General features: G+C 56.7%; 1 long non-coding RNA gene across 1 annotated transcript; it reads right to left on the reverse strand.

The window, feature by feature from the left end:
• Positions 1-12,840: 12,840 nt before the first annotated feature.
• Positions 12,841-13,557, reverse strand: LOC135287076 (uncharacterized). The gene is made up of 3 exons (XR_010350968.1): positions 13,449-13,557; positions 13,052-13,199; positions 12,841-12,963 (listed from the first exon to the last, which is right to left on the reverse strand). It is a non-coding gene; the product is annotated as an uncharacterized LOC135287076 (long non-coding RNA).
• Between the last annotated feature and the right edge of the window lie 599 nt (positions 13,558-14,156).

Below are 14,156 nucleotides of genomic sequence, written 5' to 3' on the forward strand. Positions count from 1 at the left end.
TTGCCTTAGTCACAGGGCACGGAGATGCGCTGCCTTGTAATTATCCATGTGCTGACTTCCACTCCTGGAGACGTGAGAGGTGTCTCTGCCAGGTGCCACTGGCTCGGGTGATGGGCACCGGGCTGCTGCACCGGCGGCGGTGTCTGGAGAGCTGGGATGGCACTGGGAGGGTGGCCTGGGGTGCATCCAGCCCAGTCCCAGCTCCAGCAGCACCCACAGCAGCAGCAGCAGGGATGTTGCACACTCTGGAGGCAGCCCCAGATCTCTCCTCAAGAGGAGGAAGCACTGGGGCAGTGCGGGGCTGCACAAGCATTGGCTCGTCGTGCCAAGTCGCTGATTAAACTCCCCGAGCGTCACCGGCAGCGCCCAGACACGGCAGATCCACACCTTGATGCAGGAGCTGCCTAGACAGAGGAGAAACCCACGGTTAGCACAGAGATGCTAATTGCCCTGGGAACTCCCAGAACTCAGGTGCACGTCTCCCAGGAATGTCTGGGACCCTGCCCGGGCACGTCGGTGCCCTCCCCGGGCAGGGTGGGGCACGGCGGGCACCGGCCCCGACAGCGGCACCGCGTTCCCAGACAAAGGGAGACGCTCCGAGCCCGCTCCTCCCTGCTCCGGCAGCCTGCCCGCGCTCTGCCAGCGGATTGAGCCGGTTCACAAACATTCTGGAAGAGGTGAAGCACCTGAAACCGCCCAATACTCGGCTGTTATCCTGGCAAACAGGAGCTGCAGCGCAGGAGCTGCGGCGCGGCTCAGCCCAGGCGGCTGCTGTGCCCCAGACCTGTGGCACAACGCTGCAGATGTGCAAGGGAGGGTGCCAAACCCACGCAGGGCAGTGCCAGAGGGCTGGCTGCTCCGTTGGGATTCGTTCTTCCAACCTCTTCTCCCAAACCCGGCCTTGGGGTGGAGGACAACCCTTGCCTTTCTTCCTAGAGGGGGAACGGGGCAACAGCAGGGGCTGCCCCTGAACCCTGGAGGTGCCCCTGGGCCCAGGAGCTGCCCTGCCCTGGCCACTCTCCCACAGCCCCATCTCCTTGGGCGATAAGAGAGGATTTTGCGGTGCCACGAGGGATTTTTGGTGTCTTGTTCTTTCCTGGGCAACCAGCACCTCCCTCGGCAGGTCCCCATGGGCAGGCTCAATGTTCAGCCTTTCTGTTTTCCTTTTACATTCTCCAAGGTCAGGCAATATTAAACCAGAGAGAAATAATTGCCAAAAAGAATTAAAAAATATTCCCTCTACCCCACACGTTTCTTCCCGGCGCTGCTGTGAATATTGATCAGGGAATTTCATCCATAAATCCATCTCTCACATGGTAAGAGGTTTTATGTTGTAATTAACAAGTGGCTGTTGCACAGCAATTACAAAGAGGTGAAGATTCCATTTCCAGCACTGCCCAGGGTGCAGCAAGGGTTTTTTTTTCCTATCTGTGGAAGAAAAAATTTTGTTTAGGCCCATCCCCCCATTGGTGCACCTCATTCTGTGGGGTCAGGACCCACCTGGAAAGGAAAGAAGAGCTGGTGGGATCAGAGAGAGGAAACCCCACCCTGTGCCAGGGGCTGACACCCACACATCTGGGCACGGGGCTGAATCCCTGCTCGAGGCGTTGGGAGGGTTGGAAACACGGAGGCTTCGCACGGGGGAACTGCCCCGGAGCAGCAGAGGGAGCCAAGGCTGCTCCAGCTGCACTGGGGCAGGGCCGTGGGGGGCTCTGGCTCCGTGGAGAGGGACGGAGGATGAAGAGGAACAGCTCAGCTTCGTGCACGGGCTTTGCACCAGCAGAGCTCAGGGAATGGCGGTGGGAATCACAAAAACCCAGCGTCGCCAAAACCCGCCACTGCCCAGCAGTGAGTCTCCCCATTTCCATTTATGAAAGCAGCGCTTTTATTCCAAAGAGATGCTAAAAGTGAAAATGGACAAAATCCATTTTCCATCCCCCATTGATTTCCCGGGATATTTACAACTGCAGAGGTATCGATCTCCCTGAAGTGCCGGATGCGCTCGCTCCTCGCCCACCACACTTGCAGCGATCAAGTATTTTTGGCAAACAAACCACCAAAACCTGCCATGTAAATTGATCCAGTTAGGCTGTGGGGACGTGCCAGCACTGTCCCCACCACCCACCCTGCCTGCCATCCCTTTGCTCCCACTGTGCCAAGCAATGGGAGGAAGGTGGGAACTGCCCTGCTCCAGGACACCCCACATCCCCTCAGCACCAGGATGGAGACCTTAAACTCCCCAGGCAGGGGGAATTTCCCTGATACGATGCAGTTTTAATGGAATTGTATCTGTTGGGGTTTGTTCCAGATGTGGGAACTGCAGCTGGCAGCCCTGGGTGGGGAGAAGGGAGTGGGGAGACCTCGGTGCTGCCATTCCCTATCCCACAGAAACTCTCAGGTGACTCAACCCCCTTTTTAAACTTCTTCTCCTCCCCCCAGACCTATTCCCACAGCCCGTGCTGGCCCCAGCCCATCTCTGCACAGCTCTGACTGGAGTCAGCTGGGAGGCTCTGGCGTGCCTGGCACAGCTGGAGGGGTGGGAGACAAACCGGCACAGCTGGAGGAGCTTTTCTCCCACCTCCTTTTGCCACATGTGGGAGTCAGCCCAGATCCCAATGCCTTTATTCCTCCTCCCAGCAAAATCCCGCTGAAGCAGTTTCGGGGTTCCCAGGGTCCAAACCTGGCACGGGGTTGCAGAAGGGCTGAGAGGGATGGCAGCACTCCTCACTCCACCATCCCCTTCCCCGCCAGACCCACATTAGAAATCAAACCCCAAATCCTGGCGTGCTGGCAGCCCCAGGTGCGCCGCGGGGCCGGGATGGCGCAGACGGTGCGTCAGGAGCTCCCGGGGCCAAAGCGCCGCGAGCGGGAGCGAGGTGTGAGCCCAGCTCTGGCTTCAAAGGGCACACCGAGCTCTGCCACACCCGCCCTGGCAGCAGGGCTGGCCCGCCGGGCTCTGCCTGCACCTTCCCTCCGGGGCAGCGGGGATTTGGCTGAGCCCAGCCCTGCCGAAGCGCCCTTGGCGGGTGGGAGATGCCCGTTTTGGGCGGGCAGCACGTGGCAGGGCCGCGCTTTGTGCCGTGTGCCGGGCACGGCGTCGCCTCCGAACGCGGCTTCCAGGAACGAGCCGGGCGGGCGCAGGCCGGGAAGGCGCGTGGTGGTGTAAAGTTTCCAGAGCCCCTCTCTGCCGCTGTGTCGGCCCGATTACATCAGTCAGGTCGTGTTACCCGCCTGACGGGCACTAACGAGAAGTGACAGACGTGACAGGGAGCGGGCAGGCTCCAGCAGCGGCACCGCGGTCCCCAAGGACACGTCCCCCCCCTTCCCGGGGAGGCTCGGCGCCAGCTCCCTGCTCCGGCTGGCCCAAGGCTGGAGGCTTTGCCAGGGCCACTGCCCAGCTCTGCTCTGTGCCAGGGTGGTGGCACCAGCCTGGGGACTGGGGAGCCACGGCCCGTGGGCCACCATGGAGCCGAACCTGTTTTTTAAACGGAGCTTCAACCAGAGTCAAGGCAGGAACTCCAAACGTGGCTGAGCCTGCCCGTGGTGGGGAAGGGCTGGGAGCTCCTGCCTGGGAAACCTCAGAGCGTGGGGGCTGCCCAGCAGCAGGGATGCCCCCCAGGGAAGCTCCCGTGTGGAGCTGTGCTTGATGGGATGAACGGGAAGGGGGGGCGGGAGGAGCTGGAAGTCACACAGCTCTGTTGTGATCATGTCACTGTGAGGGCCAGCAGAAATCTGGGAAACCTGATAAATCTGGTAAATCTGGGAAATCTGGCAGGAGACAGGAACACCGACAGCAGGGAGACACGAAGGAACGAGCAGGGAAGGAGAAGAACAATGGGCTGGAGAGAAGGAGTCAAGGTTTCACCTTGAATCCCCCAGCTCGGGGCCTGTTGCATGCCAAGTCTCTGTGGCAGGGCTGGAACCTTGGGGACACTGCCCCAGGGCAGGTGACGGCCTTGTCCCACGGGGTTCTGGGCGAGGAGGGGCACAAACAGCTCCAGGTGTTGGTGCATTCACCTGGGGAAGGTTTTCTGCTTCCCTGAAACAGCTCAGGAGGACCAAGAGGAGGATTCCCGGGCTCTGGCACGGCACGTTCCTCCCGGCCTGAACCTCTCCCATCAGGAGCTGCCTCTGTCCCACCATGGCTCATCCCTGCTCCCGCCCACACCAGTGGCCAGGGAGTTTAATTGGCATCAATCTTCCCCGACCTTCAAGGGCTGCAGTTATTGGCATTTTGTTCTGACCGGGTCAATACCAACTTCTCGGGCCAAGAGACAATAAACAGAAAATAATAAGCAATGCAGAGTTAATATTGATTTATGATTATTTGGGTCTTTTGCATGAGTTTCTCCCACGCACAGCAGCTCTGTGCCCACAAGGCTCCTGCATTTGTTTGTGCTGAGAAGCACAAGCAGGAGGGAGAGAGGTTTGCTGCAATGTCCAGAATGCTGAGGCACCTGGCAGGGCCCTCTGACTGCTTGGAGAACACTGGCTGCATCTTCCAGCTCTTACAACACACCAAAAACGCTAAATCAAATTAAATCCTCCACTTCCCCATGAGCAGTGACTAGGAGGAGCTTGAAAAACAGCACCAGATCAAGTTCAGAGGGGGGATTTTATCTACACTGGGACTGTGAACCAACTTTTTAAGACATTAAAAGAATTGCAAAGGAAACTGTGAGATTTCTGAGAAAAACCCAGAGAATAGGAACAGAGGTGACATTTTGAGGCTGGGCTGGTGGGGGCCAGTGAGCAGCACCCACAGCTCCGGGGGTGGCTTTGAGGGGACAGGGAGGGACCCATCCCATCCCATCCCATCCCATCCCATCCCATCCCATCCCATCCCATCCCATCCCATCCCATCCCATCCCATCCCATCCCATCCCATCTCGGTGGTGAGGGTTTTCCCCCCTCCTCCTCTCTGCCCTGCCCCGATGTCAGGATGTTTACAAAACTCGGCATCAGTCCGAGGCCGGGGGACGCTCGGCCGGTGCTGATAGGGTCAGGGGCCGTCGCCAGCGCGGATCGCACACCCTGACGGATTAATTGGAGCTGTCAGGACCAATCTGCGCACAAGCGCCCGGGGATGCGCGGGCAGCGCTTCCCAAAAATCGCGGCGTGCTCTTCCCACCCCGCATCCCGTCCCGGAGCCGGCGGTGCCGCATCCCCCGGAGCCGAGCCGACCCCGCCGCGGCGGCAGCGCTGCTCCTCGGGCGGCCCCGCTCCCTGGCACCGAGGCAGATCTGAGGAGCTGCAGGAAGTACATTTGTTACTGGGAACGCTTTGATATTTCTCATGTGAAACGTCTGCGTGCCGGAGGAGCTCAGGCATCTGGCAGGAAATTACCATGAATCCTGTTTCTCTGAACAGTCACACACACGCCTCCTCGCTGCTTTCCTTCCCCCTTCACCCTGCTCACCCCCTCTGGTTACCTTCCCCTCTCCCTGCCCCCTGAAAAGGGTCCCAGCACCCCCCAAAACCCTCTGTCCCTCTCCCTGCCCCCTCTGCAGCATCCCGTGGGGTAGCTGTGATTACAAATCCTTCCCTCTTCATCGTGGGCCTCGGCAGGGTCAGGGTGCCCGGAGCACCCACTGGGCTCTGTTCTGCCAGATGCACAACCTGGGGGTGCAGGATTTGGGGGCATTTTGGGTGCCAGGCTGGGTTCAGGTCACCCTCTGCATCTGCAGCCTCCTTACTTGTGGGTGGCACCTTTGGTTTGGCTGATGGAAGAGTGGAACAAGCCACGTGCTGGGCACCACGCTGATTTTGGGGCACTTTACTTCGTGGGCATGATGCTGATTTTGGGGCACTTTACCCCATGGGCACCATGCTAATTTTGGGGCACAGGTACCCAACAGGCACCACGCTGATTTTGGGGCATTTTATCTCACGGGCACCATGCTAATTTTGGGGCACAGGTACCCCATGGACCTCACTCTGGGCCTGGGCAGCATCGGGAGCCAGCCTGGGTGAGCCAGTCCTACACCCCTGATCCCTGATCCCTGATCCCCAGGCTCTCCTGGCACAGCCCCTCACTGGCAGCACCCATGGAGCTTGGCTGTGCATCAGAGACGCTCTCTGCCTGCTCCCACACCGGAGCGGGAGCTCCAGACTGGATTTTCGTGTTGCCTCCTGCTGGAGCAGCCCTGCCGGAGCTATCGGAGCTATCGGGGCCATCGCTGCTGTGGGACGGCTCCGCTGCCAGAGCTGCCCCTGCTGAAAGAGCTCTGAGTGTGTTCAGTGATTCTGCCCCACAAACTGCAAACGCAGGTGCTGCAGGGCACCTCAGGTGTTGCGGGGCATCTCAGGTGCTGTGGGGCACCTCAGGTGCTGCAGGCAGCCCGGCCAGGGCACAGGCTGTGCCCCCTGCCTTCCCCCTGCCCAGCTTCCAGGGGCTCTGCAGACCCAGCTGGGACCTCCCCGAAGCTGAGCCCCCCAAAGCAAGAGGGCACTCAGAACCCTCAGAGGATTCAGGGAGGACTGGGGAGGTCCCCGGGGTGCAGAACACCCGTGCAGCAGCAGAGCAGCCAGAACAGAGCCCTTTGGCAATAAATCCTCACTTTTATCTGCAGTGATACAGATCCACGGAGCACGGGCTGCCTTCTCCCCCTCCTGCTCTCGCAGGTTTCGGTTTGGCCTCGATTCCAGCGAGTTTACTGACAGATTACTTCATTTTAACTCTATGGCTTTCCCGTCTTGGGGGAGGCATATTTCTAAGTATCATATTTATCAAAAGGCCTGTGCAAAAACAAGGGCCAGAATTACTCTTTTGATGGTTCTCCCAATAACTACAACCACGATAAATTTTTCAGGCAAGAAAACTCAAGCGGGGCCCTTTTGGGGCAGGGTTTGGGAGCGGGGTCCAGCTCTGGGCTCTGCAGCCCCCCCAGCCTGGCCAGCTCCCCCCGCCCACACCAGCACATCTGGTCCTGCTCGCAGGGCTGGGCTCCCAGTTCCCAGGGGTGACATATTTCCCCCGCCTATAACTCTAAATCAGAGCAGCATTTCAATAAATCACGGCGAACACTTATTTATTGGACATAGTTTTGGGGCTCTTAAAGCACGGAAAATAAATTTAATGGAGCGTTTGGAGCATTTCTCCAATCTTTTGAGGGATTACTTGGGGAATTTGTCAACGGAGCCAAGCACAGCAGCTTGATCCAGAGAGATGGGAAAGAAATTATGGGAGATACTCTACAAAGGCCCAGGTGTACCCTAAATCACATCAGAAAAGATTAATGTCAGAGGATTGCTTGCCAGCAGAGTTGATTGGCAGCGCTGCAGTTTATTTAATAAACTATCAGTTTAGCCAGAGGGTGACTTTAATCTGAATTACATTTTCTTGTTTTGGCCTACGCCATGCCAAGCGATTTATTGAATCCTGTAGCATTCTTCTTAACCTCAAACATCGGCAGAAAAAAAAAAGAAGGAAAGCCTTGAGAACCCCTGGAAAACCTTGAGGCAGCAAAATCTGCTCAGCTCGGAGGGCAGGAGCTCACTCCAGCAGCAGGGACTCGCTTTGGGCTTGCTGGGAGCAGGAGTGGGGTGTGGGTTCCACGCCCCAGAGCCCAGGGATGGGGCTGGTTTGTGCTCACTCACATCCAGGTCTGGTTCCAAAGCTGTCCTGACTGCCAGGACCCCCCAGACCAGGGAACTGGGACAGGCAGGGAGCTGAGATGGAGGCAGAGAAGTGTCTAGTGAGCAGAGACACTTGCAGAACAAGAGAAGAAATGAGCTCATCCCTGCAGCTCCCCTGGGCTTTATCCAGCCCGAATTCCCCTCGGGAAGGGGGGGTCAGCACAAACCCTGCTCCCAGCACCTGCTGTGCCTGCACCCAGCAGGACCTGCCCGCAGAGAGGAGCCCCCCACACACCTGGCTGCCCCCAGACCCTGCTTTCTGCAGAGCTGCATGATTGGGCAAAGCTTTAAATCCTTGGAAAGGTTTTGGGAATACCCTGGCTGAGGGGGGGAACAGCCCCCAAGCCTCCCCTTGCTGTGCCCTGCCTCCCTCCCAGCAGAGACCAGCAGCAGGACCTGGAGATCCAGGGCTGGGGGTTTGCTGACCTGCTGGGCTCTTAAATAATGTGTTTGTGCAAACAGACAAAGAAATCCCAACTAATAATAATCCTTGTTCCAAGATTATGATTGAGTTTTTCCCCTGTTCTGCTTGATATTTCTGCCAAAGAAAGAAAAATCCGTGCTGAAGTCTAGCAGGAAATCCAATAAAATTTCTTCAAAAGATGGGTCTGACATTGAAAAATAGCAAAATTATAAAAGTAGGCCTCAGAAAAGAAAAGGGGAGAGTTATTATATCTGGCACCTACCGAGGGCCCAGAGCTCCCTCTCCAAATGAGCCATCACAGATTGAAAGTGTTTAGCTTCCCGTTGATTAAACACGGTGAAGGACCCGCAGCGTGCCAAGCCTCGGGGATCGAAAGTTTGTTTTCAGTCAGAATGTGTTTTCAGTCAATGGAAAAAATGGTCGGGCTGTGCCGGGGTATGTAACTGAGAAGCCTCAGGTTTGGAGTGAGTAATGACTGCGATGCCGAAATGCGGGAGGGTTGTTAATCATCCGACCCCAGCCCCCGTAATTCAACTCAGCAACTCTTTGGAAGCCTGTACTTTTTTTTTTCTTTTTCTTTTTTTCCTCCCCTTGCTCTTTTTAACATATAAAAACCCAAGTGTTTTTCCTTCTTTTTTCTTTTTTTCTTTTTTTCCCCCTGAAGGAAGAGCACTGCCTGCATGGCTGCTGCCTCCCTTTTCTTTCTCCAAGGAAATGGGGAGCTGGCAGCTCCATGGGGCTGGTGCTCCAATGTGGGGCTGGGACAGCGGGATGGAGGGGAGCGGGACAGAACTTGGGATGGAGGGGAGCGGGACAGAACTTGGGATGGAGGGGAGTGGGACAGGACTTGGGATGGAGGGGAGTGGGACATGGGGGATGGAGGGGAGTGGGACAGGACTTGGGATGGAGGGGAGTGGGACATGGGGGATGGAGGGGAGTGGGACAGGACTTGGGATGGAGGGGAGTGGGACATGGGGGATGGAGAGGAGCAGGAAAGACATGTGGGATGGAGGGGAGTGGGATGGGATATGTGGGATAGAGGGAAGTGGGACAGAACTTGGGATAGAGGGGAGTGGGACAGGACATGAAGGATGGAGGGGAGCAGGACAGAACGTGTGGGATGGAGGGGAGCAGGACAGGTGGGATGGAGGGGAGAAAGATGTGTGGGATGGAGGGGAGCAGGATTGGGGAGGCAGGAGAGGACAGTGGGGCCTGTGTGACAGCGGGGCCTATGTGACAGTGGGGCCTGTGTGATGGCAGGGCCTGGGTGATGGCAGGGCCTGGGTGATGGTGGGGTCTGGGTGACACCAAGCAGCTCCAGTCCCGCTGCCAAGGCTCACTGGAAGGGCTGTCCCAGGGCTGTGTGTCCCGGCAGGACAGAGGAGCCCCTGGAAAGGGCTGCTGGAGCCTGGGGGCAGAGCCCCGGCCCTGAGCGGAGGCTGCGCTGCACGAATGGCCAGAGGACGTGCATGGAGTGTGGGTCTGTCCCGCCAGTGTCACACAGGGTCACACAGGGTCACAGTGTCCCACAGGGTCACACACAGTGTCCCACACTCCTGTCCCACAGTGTCCCACACCCGTGTCCCACAGTGTCACACACCCGTGTCCCACAGTGTCCCACACAGTGTCCCACACCTGTGTCCCACAGGGTCACAGAGTGTCCCACAGTGTCCCACACAGTGTCCCACACCCGTGTCCCACAGGGTCACAGAGTGTCCCACAGTGTCCCACAGTGTCCCACAGTGTCCCACACCCATGTCCCGCAGTGCCACAAACCATGTCCCACAGTGTCCCACAGCATCACACACAGTTTCCCACTCCCGTGTCCCACAGTGCCACAAACCATGTCCCACAATGTCCCACAGTGTCACACACACTGTCCCACACCTGTGTCCCACAGTGTCACACACAGTGTCCCACACCCCTGTCCCACAGTGTCACACACACTGTCCCACACCTGTGTCCCACAGTGTCACACACACTGTCCCACACCCCTGTCCCACAGTGTCACACACAGTGTCCCACACCCCTGTCCCACAGTGTCACACACACTGTCCCACACCTGTGTCCCACAGTGTCACACACAGTGTCCCACACCCCTGTCCCACAGTGTCCCACAGTGTCCCACACCCGTGTCCCACAGTGTCACACACAGCGTCCCACACCCGTCACAGGGTTTGTGGGGGGCACCGTGTGCCCTCCTGCTCCCCTGGCCTTGGTGGCCCCTGGGGCACAGCCGCTCCTTGGCAGGGACAGCCCTGAGGAGCAAAGAGCCCTTTCCCGGGGAGAGCTGGGGCAGATGGCAAGGATCAACCACACCTCGGGAGCCGCGGCCACGGGGACGAGCTCGGGGCCCGGCCGAGTTCAGCGCTGGGTCAAGAGGCTGCTGCAGGGACCAGGGGGACACAGGGACAGCTCACCCAGCACCTGATGCCCCCGTCAGCAGCTCCACAAAGCCCTCCTGCAGCCCTCTGCCCCAGCAGACGCCTGCCTTGGTTCATTAGCTGGCTTTGCTGGGCTGCTTCTCATTAGATAGCCAACAAATTCCAGGAAGACAGGACACCCACTGGGCCTAAATGAAATTAGAGAACAGAGCGCTGCTACAAGTGGTTTAATTCAAATTACAGCAAGATATTATCGCCAACTGCAAGTGCTCAGAGCCATGAGTCAGACCCCCACAAGGAACGAACTGGGTTTAAAAAAATCATGACTTGTTAAGTGTATAATTAACTTTGGGGTTATTTTTATTTACCTTCCAGTTTTTAGCCTTCAGGAATCAGATTTTTGAGCTTGTTGGGAACAGCTTAAAATTAAAGAGGGGAGGAGGAAGAGAAGAAGAGGCATGTGCCCACATGGAGCTGGGCATTTAAAGTGACACCCTACAAGAACCATCCCAGAGCCAACAGGTTTTGGGGCACGGGAACATCCCCGTGTCTCACTCTGGTTCTAGGTATGAAGCTCAAAGTGAAGCACAAGAAAGTGGATGGAGATTTTAGACAAAGGTGGTGATGTGTCGGCCCCACATCTGGGGCAAACCCCAAATGCTCTCCTGTACCTGCTCCTCACAGGGCTCTGCAGCTTCACCTTCCTCCTCAGCTCCCAGCCAAGCCCATCCCACAGCTGTCAGGGCTCTGGTCTGCAGGGGCTGGGTGAAATTCTTCCCTCAGACACCAAATCAGAACAGCTGAGGCTGAGTCAGCGTGAGCTCACCAACTTCTGTCTGCTCGAGCTCTACCTTGTGCAAGCACCGTGGGATCTGCTCCTGACCCATCTCCTGGAAGACAGACCTGTACAGGACACAGCAGCTGGAGCTGCTGCAGCATCCTGAGACCCTCAGAAGGGCACGTGGATGTGGGGAACAAATGAGTGGGAAGCCCAGTTAGGGTCCCCAGATAATTTCATCTCCACCAAGGAGAGCAAAAAGCAAGAGGAAGGACACAGCCGAGCAGTTTGGGGGGTGAGGGGTGAGTTTCTCAGTGTCCCCAAGCTGCTCACAAATCCTCAGCTGGTTCTCCTCCTCTGCTGCTGCCTCAGGTGCTGTCTTCCCCTGTTTCCGCTGAGCAGAGAGTACCCTGCTATCTTTCATTGAAACATCATGTCCAATTTATCCCTTGATTAAACCCATATTTTGCTTGGCTATAAGTCAAATATAAGAGGGCCGCACTCAAGTGAACTAATCTTGGTTTACTTGCCAGTAAGTAATTTGATAGACAATTTGGCAGACATCCACTCTAGAATTAAGCAAACCTGAGCAATAAAGATGTAGGAAAACAATCCTGAAAAGCCGTAACGAGACGTCGAGTTCCATTCAAGAGCAACTCGTTCCACTTAGGTTGGTGCTGACACTCAGGACTGCCAGTGCCCGGCCAGGAGGGCACATCCAGTGCCCAGGCAGGTGCCAACGAAGCCGAGAGCCACCAAGCTCTGCTGGTGTGACCCTCAATGGAGAAGGAGTCCAGCTTTGGCAGCCCCAGCCCCGGGGCCAGGTGAGCTCCGAGGAGACAGCTGCAGGGTTTGCAAATCACAGAATAATTTAGGATAGAAAAGGGCTCCAAGAGCATCGAGTCCAAACTTTGAAGTCTCAGCTGGGAGTGCCTTGGAGGAAGGAACAGCTGAAACACCCCCAGCACAGGAGCTTCTCTTGCCACCTGTAAGCACCTCCCTCACCATGTCCTGCTGTTCCAGCCGTGACCCTCAGAGCCCCCAGCCCTGCCCCAGAGCAGCTCCCACACCAGGACTGGGGCTGCTGAGCTCCTCCTCATGACTCCCCACCCCTGCCTGAGTGCCAGCACCTGCAGCACCCCTGGCTGGGATGGGGGAGAGCAGACCTGGGTGGGCCCCATGGGGGGTTTCTGTTCAGGCTGGGAGGTGAGGGGCGATGGCCGGGGCACGGGGGCTGCCAGCCCGTGCTGCTCCATCCCTCATAATGCCATTATGTATTGCTGGCATTAATCACCCCGCTAGGTAAGCATTATGGCACTTTTATGGTAGCTTTGAAGCTAATCTGTCACTAATGCCTGCTGGATTATCATGATTTCTTACAGTTGTGATTCATTAACTCAGATGCCTAATAGAATTAGTATTAAACATCTTCCATAGATTTCTGCCTCAACATGTTGAGTTTTGAAAGCCTTTTCAATTTTTCATTGTGTTGTATTAAATGGCATGTCAGGCACATTGTGTGGTCTCCTGGAGAACCTGGCACAGCCGGAGCTGGAGCAGGGCAGGGGGCTGAGCTCGGAGGGGTTGGTTGGGGTGGCTGGAGGGGCAGCAGCACCCTGCTGGCTCCTGGGGACCCTCACAGCCCTCCTGGGATCCTCTGTGCTGCAGGGTCAGGTGTTTGAAGTTTGGAGAGTGCTCCTGTGAAAGGTGTTCCAGTGGCACAGCTGCTGCCTCCAACACTGGGTAAGGAAGGTGGTGCAGAAGGGGTTAATCAGGTCTGGGGACACAACGTATGGTGCAGACACTAAATATGATTGTGATTATTACCTGGTCCTGGAGGAATCCTTTCCCTAGACACTGCAGTGCCATTCCGAGTATGAATATTATTCCTAATAATCAATATTAATTCTCAATGCATTCTCCAGGGTTTAGAATGACTTTCTTGTTTAGGATAAGATCTAGATCTTGAAGCAGGCTAAAAAGAGGAATTATTATATTATTATTATTAGCATTATCATTATTATCTTGGGCTTTTTAAAAAAAAAATCTTATTTAGATAACAATCTCCCTCAGGAGCAGATTGTGGAGCTCACAGGCCTTTATCTGGCTACTTAAATCCGCGTTGTGGGTAACAGAATTTTACAGTTATTATTATTAATAATGTAAGGCCAAGACCAGAACAACATTACATTAAGCTCTGTGTGCGCGTGAGAGGCTGACAGACCTGCACCAAAACCCTGCCTTGGTTTTTTTTAGCAGGGGAGTCCCCTGCCAAAATTTCCAAGCAGCTTTGCTGGCGGCTCCGTGGCAGGAGCCCCGGTGTGAGGATGCTCGTGCCGGGCACTGGGAAGAGCCTGAACTTTTGGGTGAGCCCTTTTTGCTGCCCTGACCCCCGGAACCCCGCGTCGAGGCCGTCAGCCAGGAAAACAGAGAGGGGGGGACTTCAAAGCGGGGATTAGGAGCAGCTGTGCAAATTGACAAATCCGTGCGAGGAGGAGCCGGGGCTGGCCGGAGCCCCGTGGAGTGCCACCGGGCACCGGGAGCCAGCCGTGTCCCCGCCACGGCCACCAAATTCCTGTGCTGGGGCTCGGGCAGGAACACTGCTTTTGGAAAGGCTCATTTGGAAAAAAAAGGTCAGGTTTGGGGCAGGCGCTGGAGTGGTCACGGGGAGGAGAGCAGGGAGGCTGTCACAGGTGGTTTGTGCCGGTGCCAGAGCCACCCTGGGCTGGCTCCTGTCCTGCTTCATCACCAGCAAGTTCTGCAGCCCATCCCGCTCTGCTGGCCTGGGGTGAGCAATCACCGGGGGAGAAATGAGGGGCTGCGACCCCGCTGAGCATCCCTGGCTGCACAGGCCAAGGGACAGCTGTGCCTCTGGGTTCCCCCGCCCTTCTCTGGGTCATCCTGGCCATGCCCGAGCTGTTTGGAGCAGGTT

Source organism: Passer domesticus, chromosome 28, assembly GCF_036417665.1.
Source record: "Passer domesticus isolate bPasDom1 chromosome 28, bPasDom1.hap1, whole genome shotgun sequence".
Lineage (NCBI taxonomy): Eukaryota > Metazoa > Chordata > Aves > Passeriformes > Passeridae > Passer > Passer domesticus.